Source organism: Balaenoptera musculus, chromosome 6 (assembly GCF_009873245.2).
Source record: "Balaenoptera musculus isolate JJ_BM4_2016_0621 chromosome 6, mBalMus1.pri.v3, whole genome shotgun sequence".
Taxonomy (NCBI): Eukaryota; Metazoa; Chordata; class Mammalia; order Artiodactyla; family Balaenopteridae; genus Balaenoptera; species Balaenoptera musculus.
Genome location: NC_045790.1, coordinates 95114261 through 95135139, shown reverse-complemented (window position 1 = coordinate 95135139; position 20879 = coordinate 95114261). Strand labels below are relative to the sequence as shown.

General features: G+C 39.6%; 1 protein-coding gene across 4 annotated transcripts in view; it reads right to left on the bottom strand.

Annotated features, from left to right (window-relative positions):
* KIAA1958 (KIAA1958 ortholog) overlaps positions 1-18203 on the bottom strand; it is a 166923-nt gene extending 148720 nt beyond the window's left edge. For all 4 annotated transcript variants that reach the window (XM_036855988.1, XM_036855986.1, XM_036855987.1 and 1 more), the window contains exon 1: positions 16789-18203. The gene's annotated coding sequence lies outside the window, so the exon portion shown is untranslated. The remainder of the gene's footprint in view (positions 1-16788) is intronic.
* Between the last annotated feature and the right edge of the window lie 2676 nt (positions 18204-20879).

Here is a 20879-nt window from a genome sequence, read left to right as displayed (position 1 = left end):
GCTTTTAAGTTTCAGTAGGTTCCATTTGTTTATTTTTATCTCCATTTCTCTAGGAAGTGGGTCAAAAAGGATCTTGCTGTGATTTATGTCATAGAGTGTTCTGCCTATGTTTTTCTCTAAGAGTTTTATAGTGTCTGGCCTTACATTTAGGTCTTTAGTCCATTTTGAGTTTATTTTTGTGTATGGTGTTAGGAAGTGTTCTAATTTCATTCTTCTATATATAGCTGTACAGTTTTCCCAGCACCACTTACTGAAGAGGCTGTCTTTTCTCCATTGTATATTCTTGCCTCCTTTATCAAAAATAAGGTAACCATATGTGTGTGGGTTTATCTCTGGGCTTTCTATCCTGTTCCATTGATCTATATTTCTGTTTTTGTGCCAGTACCATACTGTCTTGATTACTGTAGCTTTGTAGTATAGTCTGAAGTCCAGGAGCCTGATGCCTCCAGCTCCGTTTTCTTTCTCAAGATTGCTTTGGCTATTCAGGGTCCTTTGTGTTTCCATACAAGTTGTAAAATTTTTTGTTCTAGTTCTGTGAAAAATGCCATTGGTAGTTTGATAGGGATTGCACTGAATCTGTAGATTACTTTGGGTAGTATAGTCATTTTCACAGTGTTGATTCTTCCAATCTGAGAACATGGTATATCTCTCCATCTGTTTGTATCGTCTATAATTTCTTTCATCAGTGTCTTAGTTTTCTGCATACAGGTCTTTTGTCTCCTTAGGTAGGTTTAATCCCTAGATATTTTATTCTTTTTGCTGCAGTGGTAAATGGGAGTGTTTCTTTAGGTAAATGGGAGTGTTTCTTTAATTTCTCTTTCAGATTTTTCATCATTAGTGTACAGGAATGCAAGAGATTTCTATGCATTAATTTTGTATCCTGCTACTCTACCAAATTCATTGATTACCTCTAGTAGTTTTCTGGTAGCATCTTTAGGATTCTCTATGTATACTATCATGTCATCTGCAAACAGTGACAGCTTTACTTTTTCTTTTCCGATTTGGATTCCTTTTATTTCTTTTTCTTCTCTGATTGTCATGGCTAAAACTTCTAAAACTATGTTGAATTACAGTGGTGCGAGTGGGCAACCTTGTCTTGTTCCTGATTTTAGAGGAAATGGTTTTAGTTTTTCACCACTGAGAACAATGCTTACTATGGGTTTGTCATATATGGTCTTTATTATGTTGAGGTAGGTTCCCTCTATGCCTACTTTCTGGAGAGTTTTTATCATAAATGGGTGTTTTTTGTCCAAAGCTTTTTCTGCATCTATTGAGATTATCATATGGTTTTTATCCTTCAATTTGTTAATATGGTATTTGTTAGTATGTATCACATTGATTGATTTGCGTATATTGAAGAATCCTTGCATTCCTGGGATAAACCCCACTTGATCATGGTGTATGATCCTTTTAATGTGCTGTTGAATTCTGTTTGCTAGTACTTTACTGAGGAGTTTTGCATCTATGTTCATCAGTGATGTTGGCCTGTAGTTTTCTTTTTTTGTGACATCTTTGTCTGGTTTTGGTATCAGGGTGATGTTGGCCTCATAGAATGAGTTTGGGAGTGTTCCTCCCTCTGCTATATTTTGGAAGAGTTTGAGAAGGATAGGTGTTAGCTCTTCTCTAAATGTTTGATAGAATTCACCTGTGAAGCCATCTGGTCCTGGGCTTTTGTTTGCTGGAAAATTTTTAATCACAGTCTCAATTTCAGTGCTTGTGATTGGCCTGTTCATATTTTCTATTTCTTCCAGGTTCAGTCTCAGAAGGTTGTGTTATATTTTCTAAGAATTTGTCCATTTCTTCCAGGTTGTCCATTTAATTGGCATATAGTTGCTTGTAGTAATCTCTCATGATCCTTTGCATTTCTGCAGTGTCTGTTGTTACTTCTCCTTTTTAATTTCTAATTCTGTTGATTTGAGTCTTCTCCCGTTTTTTTCTTAATGAGTCTGGCTAATGGTTTATCAATTTTGTTTATCTTCTCAAAGAACCAGCTTTTAGTTTTATTGATCTTTGCTATTGTTTCCTTTATTCCTTTTTCATTTATTTCTGATTTGATCTTTATGATTTCCCTCCGTCTGCTAACTGTGGGGTTTTTTTTGTTCTTTCTCTAATTGCTTTAGGTGTAAGGTTAGGTTGTTTGAGATGTTTCTGGTTTCCGGAGGTAGGATTGTATTGCTGTAAACTTCTCTCTTAAAACTGCTTTTGCTGTCTCCATTTGGTTTTGGCTCGTCGTGTTTGTCATTTGTTTCTAGGTATTTTTTGGTTTCCTCTTTGATTTCTTCAGTGATCTCTTGGTTACTGAGTAACACAGTGTTTAGCCTCCATGTGTTTGTATTTTTTACAGTTTTTTTTCCTGTAATTGATATCTAGTCTCATAGTGGTGTGGTCGGAAAAGATACTTGATACGATTTCAATTTTCTTAAATTTACTGAGGCTTGATTTGTGACCCAAGATATGATCTATCCTGGAGAATGTTCCATGAGCACTTGAGAAGAAAGTGTATTCTCTTGGTTTTGGATGGAATGTCCTATAAATATTAAGTCCACCTTGTTCAATGTGTTATTTAAAGCTTGTGTTTCCTTATTTACTTTCATTTTGGGTGACCTGTCCATTGGTGAAAGTGGGGTGTTAACATCCCCTACTATTATAGTGTTACTGTCAATTTCCCCTTTTACAGCTGTTAGCATTTGCCTTATGTATTGAGGAGCTCCGATGTTAGGTTCATAAATATTTACAATTGTTGTATCTTCTTCTTGGATTGATCCCTTCATCAATATGTAGTGTCCTTCTCTGTCTCTTGTAATAGTCTTTATTTTAAAGTCTGTTTTGTCTCATATGAGAATTGCTACTCCAGCTTTCTTTTGATTTCCATTTGCATGGAATACCTTTTTCCATCCCCTCACTTTCAGTCTGTATGTGTCCCTAGGTCTGAAGTGGCTCTCTTGTAGACAGCATATATACAGGTCTTGTTTTGTATCCATTTACCCAGTCTGTGTCTTTTGGTTGCAGCATTTAATCCATTTACATTTAAGGTAATTATCAATATGTATGTTCCTATTACCATTTTATTAATTGCTTGGGGTTTGTTATTGTAGGTATTTTCCTTTGCTTGTGTTTCCTGCCTAGAGAAGTTTCTTTAGCATTTGCTGTAAAGCTAGTTTGGTGGTTCTGAATTCTCTTAACTTTTGCTTGTCTGTAAAGGTTTTAACTTCTCCGTCAAATCTGAATGAGGTCCTTGCTGGGTAGAGTAATCTTGGTTGTAGGATTTTCCCTTCATCACTTTAAATATGTCCTGCCACTCCCTTCTGGCTTGCAGAGTTTCTGCTGAAAGATCAGCTGTTAACCTTATGGGTATGCCCTTGTATGTTATTTGTTGCTTTTACCTTGCTGCTTTTAATAATTTTTCTTTGTATTTAATTTTTGATAGTTTGATTAATATGCATCTTGGCGTGTTTATCCTTGGATTTATCCTGTATGGGACTCTCTGCACTTCCTGGACTTGACTATTTCCTTTCCCACGTTAGGGAAGTTTTCAACTATAATCTCTTAAAATATTTTCCCACACCCTTTCTTTTTCTTTTTTTCTTCTGGGATCTCTATAATTCGAACGTTGGTGCATTTAATGTTGTCCCAGAGGTCTCTGAGACTGTCCTCAATTCTTTTCATTCTTTTTTATTCTGCTCTGAGGCAGTTATTTCCACTATTTTATCTTCCAGTTCACTTACCTGTTCTTCTGCCCCAGTTATTCTATTGATTCCTTCTAGAGAATTTTTAACTTCATTTATTGTGTTGTTCATCATTGTTTGTTTGCTCTTTAGTTCTTCTCGGTCCTTGTTAAACGTTTCTTGTATTTTCTCCATTGTATTTCCAAGATTTGGGATCACCTTTACTCTCATTATTCTGAATTCTTTTTCAGGTAGACTGCTTATTTCCTCTTCTCTTGTTTGGTCTGGTGCGTTTTTACATTGCTCCTGCGTCTGTAACATATTTTTTTGTTGTTTCTTTTTTTTTTTTTTTTTTTGATGGGTGGTGCCATATTCCTGTCTTACTGCTTGTTTGGCCTGAGACGTCCAGCACTGGAGTTCACAGGCAGTTGGATAGCGCTGGGTCTTGGTGCTGAGATGAGAACCTTCAGGAGGCCTCACTTCAATTGATATTCCCTGGGGTCTGAAGTTCTCTGTTAGTCTAGTTGTTTGGTCAAAGGCTGTTTTAAACAGGGTTTGGGTAAATCAGTGAATCTGATGAATATGTTAGTTGGGTAGATGAATCCTTCCTTGCATTAGTTGTGCAAAACCAGTCTAAAATTGCAAAACTAAAAAAAAGTTTTTTAAACTTCTTTAAAAAAAAGTTAAGAGAATTTTGGGGGGAGTGAAAAAAATCTTGAAAATGTTTCTATATCTGCTTGGATTCATCCAGATGCCAAGAAAAGGACTCCTTTGGCAAATTTCCAAAAGCAACTGAAATGGTACCTTTACTTAAACTACATTTGGGATATATTTTCTCTAAAAATGATTAAAATCTTAAGTTTCGTCCAGGAGTTAAACTTTAGTTATAGAGAAATTCATTAATGTAGAGTTTCTTGTTTTCTCAAGATGCCAGATAAATGAAGAATATTACTGAATTGTAATTGTCATGAATGTTAACAATCTGAGTAAATCATAAAAGAATTAAACTCTCTGCAACAAATATATATGGGCTTATCACTATATTATAAAGCAGATAAACTACAAAAGCTACTAATCAAATTACTGCATACCTTACTTTTTTTTTTTTTAACCTACACAGATACCTGTCCCCCTTGATCAATAGGAAAAAAATAGTTTCCAACATAATAACAAAAAATCATTCTAGGAATAAATAAGGACTTCTAAGCAAGCAGGATAGAATCAGAAGCTTAGTTCTGGACTCTCCTCGTATCTATTCATAAAAACAGATGGAGCAGACCAAGAAATAGACTCACACATATGCTCAACTAACTTTTTACAAAGGTGCAAAAGAAATTCAATGGAGGAAGGATAGCCTTTTCAACAAATGGCGCTGGAGTAACTGGACATCCACAGGCAAAAATGAACCTCAACCTAAACCTCATATCTTAAATAAAAACTAACACAAATTGGATCAGAGACTTAACTGTAAAACAATAAACTAAACTAAACAAAAACTGGTATAAAACAACATACAAGGAAATCGCTGGGATCTGGGGCTAGGCAAAGAGTTCCTAGACTTGAAACCAAAAGCAAGATCCATAATAGGAAAAATTGGTAAAATTAAAATGAAAAATTTTTGCTCTGTGAAAGCACATGTGAAGAGGATTAAAAGACATCTATAGACTAGAAGAAAGCATTTACAAACCAAATATCTGACAAACGACTAGTATCTAGAATAAAGAACTGTGAAAACAGTAAAACAAGCCAACAAAAAAATTCAATTAGAAAATGGACAAAAGACATAAACAGACATTTCACTGAAAAGGATATACAGATGGCAAATAAGCACATGAAAAGATGTATAACATTAGCCATTAGCCAAAACCACAATATTACTAAACACACATCAGAATGGCTAAAATAAGAAACAGTGACGGGCTTCCTGGGTGGCGCAGTGGTTAAGAATCCACCTGCCAATGCAGGGGACATGGGTCCGCACCCTGGTCTGGGAAGATCCCATGTGCCGCAGAGCAACTCAGCCCATGCACCACAACGGCTGAGCCTGCGCTCTAGAGCCCATGAGCCACAACTACTGAGCCCACGTGCTGCAACTACTGAAGCCCGCGCGCCTAGAGCCCGTGCTCCGCAACAAGAGAAGTCACCGCAGTGAGAAGCCCGCGCACCGCAACTAAGAGTAGCCCCCGCTCACCGCAACTAGAGAAAGCCCGCGCGCAGCAACGAAGAACCACAGCAGCCAAAGATAAATAAATTAAAAAAAAAAAAAAAGCAGCAGCCAACCCACAGCTGCAGCCAGTTTAAAAAAAAAAAAAAAAAAGAAACAGGGACAACATCAAATGCTAACAAGGATGTGGAGAAACTAGATCACTTATATATTGCTGGTGGGAATATAAAATGGCACAGTCACTCTGGAAAAGTTTGGCAGTTACTTAAAAAATTAAATGTGTAATTACCATATGATATAGCAATTACATTCCTGGGTATGTTTCCCAGAAAAAGTTAAAAGTTATGTTCATAACATCTTTATTTGTAAAGGCCAAGAAATGGAATCAACCTAGATGTCCTTCAGCAGATGAATGCTTGAAGTATGATAAATCCATGTACTACTACACAGGAATAAAAAGGAACAAACTACTGATACATGCAACAACCTGGATGTATCTCCAGGGAATTATGCTTAGTGGAAAAAGCCAATCCCAAAAGGTTATATACTGTATGATTCCATTTATATAACATTTTTTTAAATGACAAAGTTCCAGAAATGGAAGACCTCGTAATGGTTGTCAGGGGTTAGGGAAGGGGTGGCAGGGTGGGAGAATGGAGGGGCTGGTAGAAACAAGTATACACACAGATGATAAAACTGTACTGAACCTAATACACACATATGAGTAAAAGTAAAATTGGAAATCTGAATAAAAGTGGACAATTGTACAGATGTCAATGTATTCATTTGCTAGGGCTACCATAACAAAATAAATACCACAGACTAGGTGACTTAAACAACAGAAATTAATTTTCTCAGTTCTGAAGGCTAGAAATCCAAGATGAAGGTGTTGGCAAATCCAGTTTCTTCTGATGCCTCTCTCCTTGGCTTCCAGATAGCCACCTTCACACTGTGTCCTCACATGGTCTCTCCTCTGTACACACATCCCTGGTGTCTCTTTTTGTGTCCAAATTTCCTCTTACAAGGACACCTGTCAGAATGGATCATGGCCACCCCAACAGCCTCGTTTTAACTTAAGCACCTCGTTAAATGCCCTAGCTCCAAATACGGTCACATTCTGAAGCACTGGGGGATCAAGGATTCAACATATGAACCAGGGGGAATGCAATTCATGAAGCCCATAACAGTTAACAGCCTAGTTGTGATATTATAAGTATAGTTTTACAAAATGTTAACCATCAGGGGAAACAGCAAAGTATGCAAAGAATCTATTATTTCTTACAATTGCAAGTGAATCTACAAGTATATGGGATGGCAGGGGTGGGGGCAGATAAAATAACTAGGATAACAAAAGGTAAGATCAACAGAATTAGGTGATGAAGTAGCCCCATGAACCCGAGATGAGCAGGCAGAAGCTAAAACACTCACATAAACAGGACTCACAGGATCAAAAACTGGGCAGGTGAGGAGAGAAAAAAAGAGAAGTTCTGATAATTATATAAACTGGAACAAGAAATTACCAACAATTACCCTCAAAAAGAAAGGATCCCATTTAAGTGAAACTGGATGAGAGAAGAGTAAAGCTTCTCAGGCTTCTAGAGAAGACTACAAGACCATGGGGACCTACTAAGAGGCCTTAGAAAGAAAACTGTTGGGGGACTTCCCTGGTGATCCAGTGGTTAAGACTTGGCACTTTCACTGCCGTGGGCCTGGGCTGGATCCCTGGTCGGGGAACTAAGATCCCACAAGCTGTGCAGCGCGGCCAGAAAAATTTTTTAAATTAAAATAATAAAAATTTTAAAAAAGGGGACTTCCCTGGTGGTGCAATGGTTAAGAATCTGCCTGCCACTGCAGGGGACACGGGTTCCATCCCTGATCCAGGAAGATCCCACATGCCACAGAGCAACTAAGCCCGTGTGCCACAACTACTGAGCCCGTGCACCTAGAGCCCGTGCTCCGCAACGAGAAGCCACCACAAGGAGAAGCCTGAGCAGCACAACTAGAGAAAGCCTTTGTGCAGCAATGAAGACCCAACGCAGCCAAAAAAAGAAAAAAATTTAAAAAAAGAAAACTGTTGGGATTAAAATCTAAATCAAACAAAGAGGCATCACTAAGGATAAAGGATAAAGATACCAAAAGGAGGCCAATCTCAGAGAATATCACAGCAGAGACTAGATAAAGAGAACATATTTATTCCTGTATGTTGAAATATAATATACAATTAGAAAAGGGCAGAAATAATAAGTGAACAAGCTGCTCATATTTCACCATTTCACAAACATAAGACATTTATGTAACCAGCAACCAAATCAAGAAACAGAATATTACCCGCACTCCAGAAGCCTCCACTTTTCTCCTTTCTAGTCACTAATCCCTCAACGGATCAAGCTTGCTAATGCCCATTGGCCAAAGTAAGTTATGTGGCCAAAATTAGACTCACTGTGGAAAGAGACAACACAAGGTTGTAGACACCAGGAGATGTGATTTATTTGGGGTCATCAATGTAACACCCTACCACATATTATACTGATGGTCATTTGAGCACACTTCAGTTTGGGGCCATTACAAACAGTACTATGAACATTCTTGTACATTTATTTGGTAAGCATTTATCTTCAAGTGGAATTACTGAGCTATAGGATATGCATATGCACAGCTTTAGTAGATACTGCCAAACAACCTTCCAAATTGCTTGTATCCATTTATATTTCTACACCAATTTACACTTCCAACAGCAGTGCATGAGAATTCCAATTACTCTACATTCTCACCAACACTTGGTATTTTTCATTTATTTCATTTAGCCCTTCTAGTGGGTATGTATTGGTATCTCACTTTGATTTTGAATGGCCATATTTTTAAATACTTCACATAAGAAACCAAGGAGAAAATTTCAAACCTTGAAACTAAGAAAACTACCTTGGTCCACTTCCACCCCCATCACAGAAACCTCCTGAAGTACAGGTAAATCCCTCTAATTTATACATGAACAAGAGAAAAGAATACAATATAACCCTATGAAAAGTACTGTGAGAAAAAGATTAAAAAGAACCAAATTACGTACCAGTAGTCAATGAAGGAACATCACAAAAATATGGCCATAAAGCAGATGAAAACTGTAACATAATATTTCAATATGAATTGAAAGAAGTTAAGGATAGGATGCTATTAAAGAAAGCATACATCAGAAATAGAAAAGCTAAAAAAAAATGACAATGGCCAAATAACAAGAACATTTAAAAAGAGAAATGACAGAGTTCAGTATGGAATACGAAAGGAAAAAAAAAATTCAAAAGGAAGACAAAACTAGAAGGAACACTAGGCTTAATAGATAGACACCATGGAAAGTACATTAAAGAGACTAAAAGAGAAAAAGAAAAAAATACAGCAAATATAAAAAATAAAATAAAAAGAATTTGAATAAAGTATAGACATAAAAGATAAGCAAAGAAGATTCAACATATATGTAACAGAAGACCTCAAGGAAGAAAATAAAAATAATGGAAAAGAATAATATAACTGATGAAAATATTTTTTAAAAACATTTGAGCCAACATAATAAAACATCCATTGTGTATCTGGAAAAATTAACAGAGAACAGCCAACACTTAAGACGTATTCTAGTAAAATTATTTGCCTTTAAAGATGAAGGGAGACTTCCCTGGTGGGTGGTCCAGTGGTTAAGACTCCGTGCTCCCAATGCAGGGGGCCTGGGTTCGATCCCTGATCAGGGAAATAAGATCCCACATACTGCAAGTAAGCCCACACACCACAACTAGAGAAGCCCCGCACGCCGCAACGAAGAGCCCATGCGCTACAACAAAGACCCAGCACAGCCAAAATAAAAAAAAATTAAAAAAAAAAGGGGGGGGAATGTCCTTTGGGCATCTAGGAAAAAAGATAAAGACACTTAAAAAAGAAAGAAAATCATATTGGTATTAGACTCTGACAACACTTTTTATCAGAATACAATATAGTAGGACTCAGCAAACTATGGCTTATGTACCAAATCTAGCCCACTGTCCAGTTCTGTAAATAAAGTTTTACTGGAACACAGTCATGCTTGTTCATTTATATATTCTCTATGGCTGCTTTTGCACTGACATGGCACAGTTAAATAATTGTGACAGTGACCTATGGCCCACAAAGCCTAAAATAATTACTATTTGGCCTTTTAAAGAAAAGGTTTGTCAAATCTTAAAACAGAATAACGTATTTCAGATACTTGAGGAAAGGGGAATTCTCCAGTGGTCCAGTGGTTAAGACTCTGCGCTTCCACTGCAGGGTGCGCAGGTTTGATCCCTGGTCTGGGAACTAAGATCCCGAATGCAGCGCAGCCATATATAAATAAATAAATAAATAAATAAAATTACTTTTAAAAAAAGAGAGATGCAAACATTAAAAGAAAAAAAAAAAGAAAAAGAAAAAAAAAAAGGTATTTGAGGGAAGAAAATGCAGGCTAAGTAATTATATTCAGCCAAACTGCCCTTCAAGTTTAAAAGCCACAGATGAACAGTTTTAAATATGAAAGACAGAAGATATTTCTCACACAAGCTATTTATGAGGATTCATTGAGCTTCAGACTATCAAATGATGATTATAGAAGCCTTAGCACAAGGACTTATGTTGTAAACTGAATATATTCAACTGTAGAACTAAAATCAATGATGGGCAAAGGTGACAGAGTAGTTTGTGACTTGTATGGGGTGAACAGACAGAACTGAGAAATCTTGGGGAGCAGGAACTGACTGCTCTAGGCACTTGATTATGTATGGAAGACAGGACTGAGAATAAGGGAGGCGTCACAGATAACTCCTAAATTTCTGGACTGGGAAAATGGATGGAGATAGTACCACTCACTAAGCTAGGGAACACAAGAAAAGACACAGATGTGAAGAGAAAGATAAATCAAGTTTTGGGCATGCTGAATGTGAAGTGTTTGTGGCATATCAAATGACTGTGTCCAGTTGGTTGTTGTATACATCTGGATTTCAGCAGAGAGGCCCTGAGTGGATATCAGATTCAAGAGACATCAGCCAAGGAAGGTGTGAACTGATCAGAATGGCGTGTAATTTACCGTGCAAGGAGCAAGGCCAATATCTGAAAAAGAGCACCAAAAGAAACATGTCCTTAGAATTCACAAGAAAACAGCATCAGCAGTTTCACTAAATTTGGCTACATTGAGATTCTCCTGCATTTGAAACCAATGATTAAGAATTTTCTACTTTAAACTATTCAAAATAAAGTATTTAAAAATAATGAATATGAAGAGTGAATAAAAACAAAATAAAGCCTTTAACTCCCCACTTTAATTATTTTTAATGGCATACGAAGTTGATCATATTGCTGTCTACTGGACCTTGCACTCAAGTGAAAAAATGCCAAGAGAGTAATAAAAAAGGTATAAAAGATGAAAACCACTATAAAATTACACATATGGCGTGAAGTATGTATGTATGTATGTATATATGTATGAAAGACAATGGTGGAGGAATAGGCTGTATTATCAGCTGAATTGTGTTCCCTCCAAATTCATACACTGAAGTCCTAACCCCCAGTACTTCAGAATGAGACTGTATTTGGAGACTGGGCCTTTAAAGAGGTAATTAAGGTAAATGAGGTCATTTGGGTGAATCCTAAGGATATGGACTGATGTCCTTACAGGAAGAGAGGAGATTAGGTCACAGAGGGGCACATAGGAAGGACCATGTGAAGATACCTAAGGAAAACAACCATCTACAAGCCAAGGAGAGAGGCCTTAGAAGAATCCAACCCTGCCAACATCTGATAGCTTCCAGAACTGTAAAAATTAAATAAATTTTTGTTGTAGAAGCCACCCAGTCTGTCGTACTTTGTTTCAGCAGCCCTTGAAAATGAATACAGGCTAGAGAGAGAAAGTAGTCCTAGTTGGGTAAGAGTCCACAGATATTGATAATATTCCAGTAAGTATGAAGCCTTGTAACAGAAAAGTAGAGCTTTTGCTATGTGGTGATTATGGCTTATACGCAACAATAAAATTTTTTAAACAGTAAGTATTTACAAGGGAAAACAGGGAAGATATTGACAAGGGAAAAGTGAAGGGACACAATATTGGCAAGTAGAAAAGGACGAAAGAGGTTAAAGTAGTGTCAGTTTTGAGAAAAATCAAGAAGAGAGAAATCCAACCAAGATATATCCTATTCCTGACACTTTAATGAACTAAAAAAGTAAATAAAATAACCCAAAAACAATTCAGCCAAGGAAGGGAGAGTAATGGAGGCAACTCTGGATAATTCTCTAGAACTCAAAAGAATTTTTTAAAAAAATTTCAGCTAATGGAATCCTTGATAATTAACAAATAAAAAAAAGTTTTTAGGCATCAAATGAAAAGATATTTGCAATGGGTATTAATGGAATTCTTTGAAAGTTATTTTTGTGTTTTTTGTTTTTTAACAAACAGGTAATAATTACTAGCAGTTGCACTACTTCTTGCCCTGCATCCAGAGCTACAGAGGCCCAAGAGGAAGTAAGGTGGAGGGGAAAGCAATTCTCCAACTTGAAGACCTGCTCCCTCGTGCCAGGCCGGTCAACATTCAGGCAGATCGGAGGGGGAAAAAAGCTGGAAGAAAAATGCACCATTTTGTGGTAAGACTTTCAATGTTTTAAAAAGTTTCTTAAATAATTTAATGTCTTCTTCAAGTTTTTTAAAGTTATACTTCACATAAAGTTGCACAATTTATCTTTTGAGACATCTTTTGATGCTACTTTTCTTTCAGTACAAAAGGTCCAATTACTGATGTCCTAGACCACATCCCTTTGCTTTCTATATTACTTTAAGTGTGATAAAGTGTTTCTGAAATACATCTTCTTTGTCACTAGAGACACTGGTTTTACCAATATGCAATACTCAAAAAGCTCTCCCACGGTTTAAGTGTGAGACTTTGCAAAACAAACATGAATACTGCTGCATAATTTGCCTTTCTCCAGAAAAGGGTATTACACTTTGTTGACACTGCATACAAAATAAAATGCAAAAATTTGCATTTTCAGTACTTTTGGTTTCTTGACCTTTATTTGAATTTGAGACTAAGCTTTACCAAACAACAGAATTTACACTGTAACTAGCCAACCACAGTCCTCATCATGGAATCTGTGCAGTGCATTTGTTACCTAGGAAACAGAAGAGAGCACAGGCAGAGTGCAATTTCAGTATAGCAAAAGAATTCTCCAATCATGCTGGTAAATAAAGTCCATAAATCAACTAATCAGAAGCAAAGTCAAGAAGTACCATGGAAGAGTTAAGCTGTATGGAAACTTTTTTCAAGGCAAAAAAGAAACCTGTGGGGTTTCTTCAGGCAACTATGTAGGTCTCTTCACTAAATATTATGAGCAGGTTTCTTTACAAACACAAACTGTCAAAAAATAAACTGTTCAAAATAAATGGCTTCTCTCCAATCTTCAGCTTCTCTATTTTTGACAGTATTTAAGAGAAAAAGCTTCTTTAGAGCCAGCCTCATACATCTGGTAGCAGAATATTAGTCCAAGAATTAATTCTGCATTTTCGGCAAGCAGCAAGGGTATGTACTGCTCTTAAACAACGCAGGACGATGAAGGCTGGAATGAGAGGTCACTGTCCGCACCTCTCACAGTCAGGCCTACTTTCCCAAGCTACAGAAAACTTCAGGAAAAAGAACTTGAAAGGCACAGATCTTTTATAAAGAATAAAACTGTTAACTTTTCAGCTTTCCCCCTGGTTATTACTAATGATAATACTAGTCATTTGAGGGTTCCAAACATAAAGTGAACATTTTAAGTGTCTTTTAATGGTACCACAATAATAACTAACAAACAGGAAAAGACTAGAAAAGTCTATGGATTTTAAAGCCTATCAAATTTAACCGTGGAAAGCTTAGTGTTGTTAAAACAAAAAACAAAAACTGGTAAATATCAGATTCTACTGCTCAGCTATTGATACATTTAAAACCCAACTTTACGCAAATTCAAAATTTCTGGAAGCATTTGTCATAGTATCAAAAGCAGCAGAAAAAAATTTCAACCATGAGATGTGAAAAATAATTTACATGCCTTCCTAAACACCAACATACCAGACGAAAAATCAAATGAAAATATGAAGGAGTCTCTGGAATGCTTCTGATTAACTAAAATAGTACCGTTAATTATAGAAAAACAAAACACAAAACAAAAAAATTAATATCTACATATCACAGTCAACAAACAAAACAAAAAAACCAGGTGTTATCTTTTAGCCAGCCTAAGTAAACACACCATGCCCATCCCAGAAAACTGTCAGACACAGCTACAACTTTGCCAAGCAATTCTCAATGCAGGCCACACTCTTAATGTTTAGTTTACACAGTGACTCCGTTAAACCTTAATGCTACAACTGACAGCCATGTAAACAAATACATAAACATGCAATTCAATTTGTTAGCTTATCTGTTTTCATACTGGGAAGAGCTGATGAAGAGTCTGTATCTAAAGAGCTGAAACTCTGGAAGTGTTTTAGAACTCTATTCCACCATTCATGATAAAGTCTGAACAAATTTCAACACTTAGCCTCTTTGGGCCATCCTTATTAGAAAAGCAAGAGGTATCTTGCCCAAGGGCCCACCAGCGCCTGACACTGAGCTCTGTGCAGAGTTTAAATTCATTTATCTAATCTAGAACAGAAGTCAAAACAGGAACTAATCAAAGAGGCTGGCATGACCTTTGTTAGATGTAGCCTCTTCTAAGTTTTAAGTAAAGTGTACAAAAATGTACACTCCAGGCATTTACAAAATAAGACATGAAATAATATTAATCTGTTAATGTAAAACTAGGACAAGAATCTAGGATACATTTTTCTCCTAGAAAAAGACCACTATTTTAGGCATACTAAACTGTCTCCTCTTTATAATGACAAAAATCAGTTTGCCTAGTTAACACTATATTAAATTGTATATTGTTTTCTGACAAATTTCTACATGTTACTTGACAAAAATTTAAATAGCAAATATTTTTTCCACCATAATAATTTTCATGTTTGGATGATAATACTTTTATTTTTTAAGAAAGACTACATTTCCTACATATAGCTGTACATATAACTGCGTGTCCCCAAAACTGTGTTTTCTTTTTTGATCTCCTTGGTAACCATCAGATTTAAGTTTGTCAATACGGATTCTCAAACAATAAGCAAAAAAAAAAAAAAGTCTCCAGAAATGAGCAGTAGATAGAGGTGAATGCAAAAATATAAATCCACAACTGCGTTAAAAATCTGAATCTGGAAGGGCTTCCCTGGTGGTGCAGTGGTTAAGAATCCGCCTGCCAATGCAGGGGACACGGGTTCAAGCCCTGGTCCGGGAAGATCCCACATGCCACAAAGCAACTAAGCCCGTGCCCCACAACTACTGAACCTGTGCTCTAGAGCCCGCGTGCCACAACTACTGAAGCCCACGCGCCTAGAGCCCAAGCTCCGCAACGAGAAGCCACTGCAATGAGAAGCTCGCCCACCACAACGAAGAGTAGCCCCCCCCGCAAGTAGAGAAAGCCCGCGCAACGAAGACCCAATGCAGCCAAAAATAAATTAAGAAAAAAAAAAAAATCCCATTTAAAAAAACTGAATCTGGAAAATTAATTTTCTGGATGCTTATGCAACTTCATTTATTATCTGAGTATCTACAAATACATAGCAATTGTTCATAAAAAACTTAGATAAATAATACACATCAGAAATATCACTTACAGTACTTTTCAAAAGTTATATCCACCATATACAACCCAGTTGTTGGGTTATAAACAGAGAATACATAAATACATATAATAAAATAGGGAAAGCACAATCACAGGGAGAAATGATCAGTTCTAACGTTCATGTTCTCCCCATATGTCGTGAAAGATCTCATATCTTAAACCAACAAAAATAAAGGTTTTAGCCTGGACAGAAAGTTAGAGAATTGTTTATCACACTCCAGTCTAACCTCCACTGTGGAAGTGACTTGCTTGTGAACTGTTTATTTAATAGGTAGAAGATTCTGTCATGTTAAACCTAAGGAGTCTGGGAAATAACAAAACTTTACCTCCAAAAGTTATACATATATGTAACAATCACAGCCATATTCATCTTTTATTTCTTGCCTTTAAGTCCCTATCTGAAAGAAAGAAAGAAAGAAAGAAGGAAAGAAAGAAAGAAAGAGAAAGAAAGCCATCAGAATACTAAAAAACACTCTTTGATTTTGGTCAGCCCAACCTTCTCCTAGCGAGGGAAATCTATTTCTCGATGTATTTGATAACAAACACAAATCACTGTGCGCAGCCTCAGACGGGGTGGGGGGGGGCGGAAGAGCCCTTCGGAGAAAGCCCTCCTCCGTCAGAAACAATAAATAAGGGACCCAAGCGATGCACGCTCCTTTACACACGCCCCAAACGCACCTTGGCGTGCCTCGCGGGAGGGAAACAAGTCTGGCAAAGCCCCGAAACACCTCTCTCCCTCTCTCTCCATAACCTCCTCAAGACTTGAAAACTAAGAGAGCACATCTTTTCTTTCCCCTTTCCCGCCCTCCTTCCCACCTCCAACAAATCCCAGAGAGGGAGCGGGCGAGCCAGACCCACGCAGCGCGCCCGCTGCCGCGGCGGCGACAGGAGACGCTGGGCGGCGGGCCGGCCCCAGAGAGACAGCCCAGAGCCGCGACCGCCGCTCGCTCGGCCGCCGGGGGTTTCTACCCCCTCACGCCCCCGAGGCCGTCGCCGGCGACGTCCGGCCGCCCGGCTCTCAGCCCTGACTCTCGGCCTCCTCGCGCCCCCCGCCCCCCGCAAGCCCAGAGGAACAAAAGGAGGGTTCAGCCGGGTCACTGCTAGGCCGCCGAGTGGGGGGAAAGCGGCGCGGACGCCAGTGCGACCGCCCCCCACACAAAGGGGCTCCCGGCCCCGGGCGCAGCGTCGGCGCGCTCGTCCCCGCCCCGCGCGCGGGTTCTCACCCACCTGCAGGTGTCTGTGCGTCTGTCCATAGGAACGCGGGCAGCGAGGGGGCCTGTAGGAGCCCGGCAGCAAGGGCTGGAGGGGGCGGGATGGAGGGGAGGGAGGGAGCGCGGCCACAGGGCCGGGGAGCGAAGGTAAGTAGAACGGGAAGGCGCCGGACGGGCGACGGACTGAGGGGCTGGGGGCGGGGGCGCCAGCCTAGCTCCGCCGACCGGCGCGCGCCACTCCGTGCGCCTCGGGCTCCGCTCGCCCGACTCCGAGTGCGGCGGGCAGGCGGGGGGCGGGGGGCGGGGGGCGGGGCGCGGGCGGGGCGGGGCCGGCGAGCGGGGCGGGGGCTCGGACCCCGGCCTCCAGCCGGCACCGGAAACGCGCTGTGGTCCGGGAGACCCACAGGAAGTGTGTAACGGCACCTCCCACGACGCGCACCGAGCTAGCGGCGGAGGCTGTCCGGAGGAGGTGTGGACCGACCCTCCTGCTACAGACACGCGACCAGGAGCTCGGTCTCCGCAGCCCGACAGGCGTGGGAGCCACGATCCCCTCTGCGTTCTCAAGCGGGCAACACCCCCTCCTGCCACACGCGCCAGGCCCGCGGCCCCCGCTGCCCTTCGCAACTCCGTACAGCTCCACCTAAACGCCAGGATCAGACCTCCTTGCAAGACCCTGGGATTGTCAGGCGTGTGATACCTGTTTTAACGCGCTGAGTGGAGTCACCTCTACATCCAGGCATGTGCAAGAACACCTCCGATCGACAGACGTACAACCCACAGTCACCGCTGCCCGGTGGAAGTTTCTAATACAGCTACAACCACACGCACCCATCCCGTGGAGGGAGCCGGACTGCTGAATAACACCTAAAACACACTAAGACCGGGAGGCATATAGTAACACCACCTGCACAGCTCGGCACAAGGGAGGTAAGGCTGGACCAGGCGCCCTCCACCTTTATTTTATCCACCAAACACTTTCATAGTACTTACACTAAGTGCTTAGCGAATATTAATTTGCTTAATGCTAAGAACTCTATGAAGTGGGTCTTGTTAGCATTGCTGTTTTGCACATGAGGAAACTGAGGCACAGAGACAGTAAGAAAGCTGCCCAAGATCACATAGTAGCAGGAGGAACCCAGATTCGTCCCAGGCAGTCTGTCTCCGTGCTCCTTTCTATTTACATCCCTAAGCATCTCCAAAATAATAATAATGGCAATAACTATCATTTAAAGCATATCTGATTAGCCATATGTAGTGCTCACATCTTGGCCTCACCCCAGCTGTGACAGGGAAACCTCATTCCCTCCTACCCTGGGGTAAGTGAGGGGAGAGAAGAGTATGACTGAGCAGAAAAAGAGACTAACTTCTGAACAAAGGAGAAAGGATTCCTAACACCTTTGTCTATCAACACTCCTCCTGGTCAAGGCTGAATTTAAAAATCTGTGAACATTTTTGATAAATAATGTGTCCAAAAAAAGAAAAAAACAGGGACTTTCCTGGTGGTGCAGTGGTTAAGAATCTGCCTGCCAATGCAGGGGACACGAGTTCGATCCCTGGGCCGGGAAGATCCCACATGCCACAGAGCAACTAAGCCCATCCACCGCAACTAAGCCCATCCGCCACAACTACTGAGCCTGTGGTCTAGAGCCTACGTGCCACAACTACTGAAGCCTGCACACCTACAGCCTGTGCTCCCCAACAAGAGAAGCCACCGCAGTGAGCAGCCCGTGGACCGCAACGAAGAGTAGCCCCCGCTCGCCACGAAGAGTAGCCCCCGCTCGCCACAACTAGAGAAAGCCCATGCACAGCAACAAAGACACAATGCAGCCAAAAATAAATAAATAAAATAAATTTATTAGAAAAAAGAAAAAACAGTTAATCGCCGCATGTTTCAAGTACATAATCCTGTGGGAAAATTGAAATCCCGTGCATTGCTGGTAGAAATGTAAAATGGTGCAGCCACTATGGAAAACACTATGGAGGGTCCTCAAAAAACTAAAAATGGAATTACTATGTGATCCAGAAATCCCACCTCTAGGTATATATCCAAAAGAATTTGAAGCAAGAACTTAAAGAGACATTTGCAACCCATGTTCACTGCACCATTATTCACAATAGCCCAGAGATGGAAGCAACCAAAATGTCCAAGGATGGATGAATGGATAAACAAAATGTGGCATATACGTACAGTAGAGTATAATTCAGCCTTAAAAAAGCAATCCTGTCACATGCTACAACATAGATGAACCTTGAGGACATTACACCAAGTGAAATAAACCAGCCGCAAAACAACAAATACTGTATATAAGGTACCTAGAGTTGTCAAAATCACTTATATAAGGTACCTAGAGTTGCCAAAATCATGGAAACAGAGGGTATTATGGTGGTTGCCAGGGAATGAGGAGGGGATTATGGAGAGGTGTTGTTCCATGAGTATAGAGTTTTAGTTTTGCAAGATGAAAAAGTTCTAGAGATCTGATACACAATAATGTGAGGATAAACCACTGACCTGTACACTTGAAAATGGTTAAAAGGATAAATTTTGTATTATTTGTTTTTTTACCACAATTAACTTTTTAAATGCAGTCCCATTTGTTTAAAGCATATTTCTATCTTGATGAGTTTTTTAAATGATGCAGGCTTCCAGCTATGATGAGGTACCTTGTTGAACAAACTAACTCTCCCACTAAAAGCTATAAAAAGCTGCATTTAAAAAAAATAAAATAAAAGGCTGTTTAAACCTATTATACAGCAAGCCAGGCAGCCAAGGCGTGAGATTCTCAAGAGCCCAGCAAGAAGGGAAACACGATAAAGTGAATTCTCCATCCTAAGCCATGTTTCCTCCTCAGGGCATTGTTGATTTGTGTCTAGGAGTATAGAAATTTGAGAGAGGCATCCTAGAGCTTTCAATAGTCTGATTGGGCTGGAGGTACAAATTTTGGAGGTCAAGTCTATCAGGGTAGCTAGGGCTTGAGATGCTAAGGTCCCAGAATAAAGGCAATCACAGTAAAGGAGTCAGTCATTCTACATATTTTCCCTCAAAGCATTTGCTGATTCCTAGCCTGTTCATGCAAGGGGCAAGAAGCCAGGAAATCAAGCAGAAAGCAGTTGTTAACAGAAAAAAAAAAAAAAATCTAAGAAATCTTTGGCTGTCTCATGGTGCTGTAAAGAATTATATAGAATTAAAGTTCTTAGACTTTCAGTAGTAGAGACTGGCTAGGATGTGACTGCCTTGTAATCACTTGGTACTTTCTCAGATAAATATATGGTCAATTGTGTATACTTTTAAGTTTCACTAACATTGCTTTTGTGCTTTTCGTGACTAAACAATATTTTTCATTAACCTTACAGTAATGGAAAGCTCAACTTGTATTATGGAAAAGTTTTTTAATGTATTATATTTTTCATTTCTAAAGTTCTATTTTTATTTTAATCTGCTGATTTTCAACAAATGATGCTGGAACAATTGGATATCCCTAGTCAGAAATATGAAATTTGATCCACACATTGCACATGTACAAAAATTAACTTGAAATGCTAAATACACCTAAATGCAAAACTTAAAACTGTAAAACTTCCAGAAGTTTTCAGTTAAGCAAAGATTTCTTCATTATACTGAAAGCATGATCCAGTAAAGAAAAAGATTGATAAGTTGAACCTCATTATTTTTTTTTAAATTTATTTATTTATTTTATTTTTGGCTGTGTTTTGTCTTTGTTGCTGTGTGGGCTTTCTCTAGTTGCGGCGAGTGGGGGCTACGCTTCGTTGCAGTGCACGGGCTTCTCACTGCGGTGGCTTCTTGTTGCAGAGCATGGGCTCTAAGTGTGCAGGCTTCAGTAGCTGTGGCACATGGGCTCAGTAGTTGTGGCTCACAGGCTCTAGAGCTCAGGCTCAGTAGTTGTGGCGCATGGGCTTAGTTGCTCCGCAGCATGTGGGATCTTCTCAGACCAGGGCTCAAACCCGTGTCCCCTGCAATGGCTGGTGGATTCCTAGCCACTGCACCACCAGGGAAGCCTGAACCTCATCTATTTAAAAAAATTTTCTTATTCCTGTATCACTGGTAAGAGAATAAAAAGACAGTCTATTGAAAGGGAGAAAATATTTGCA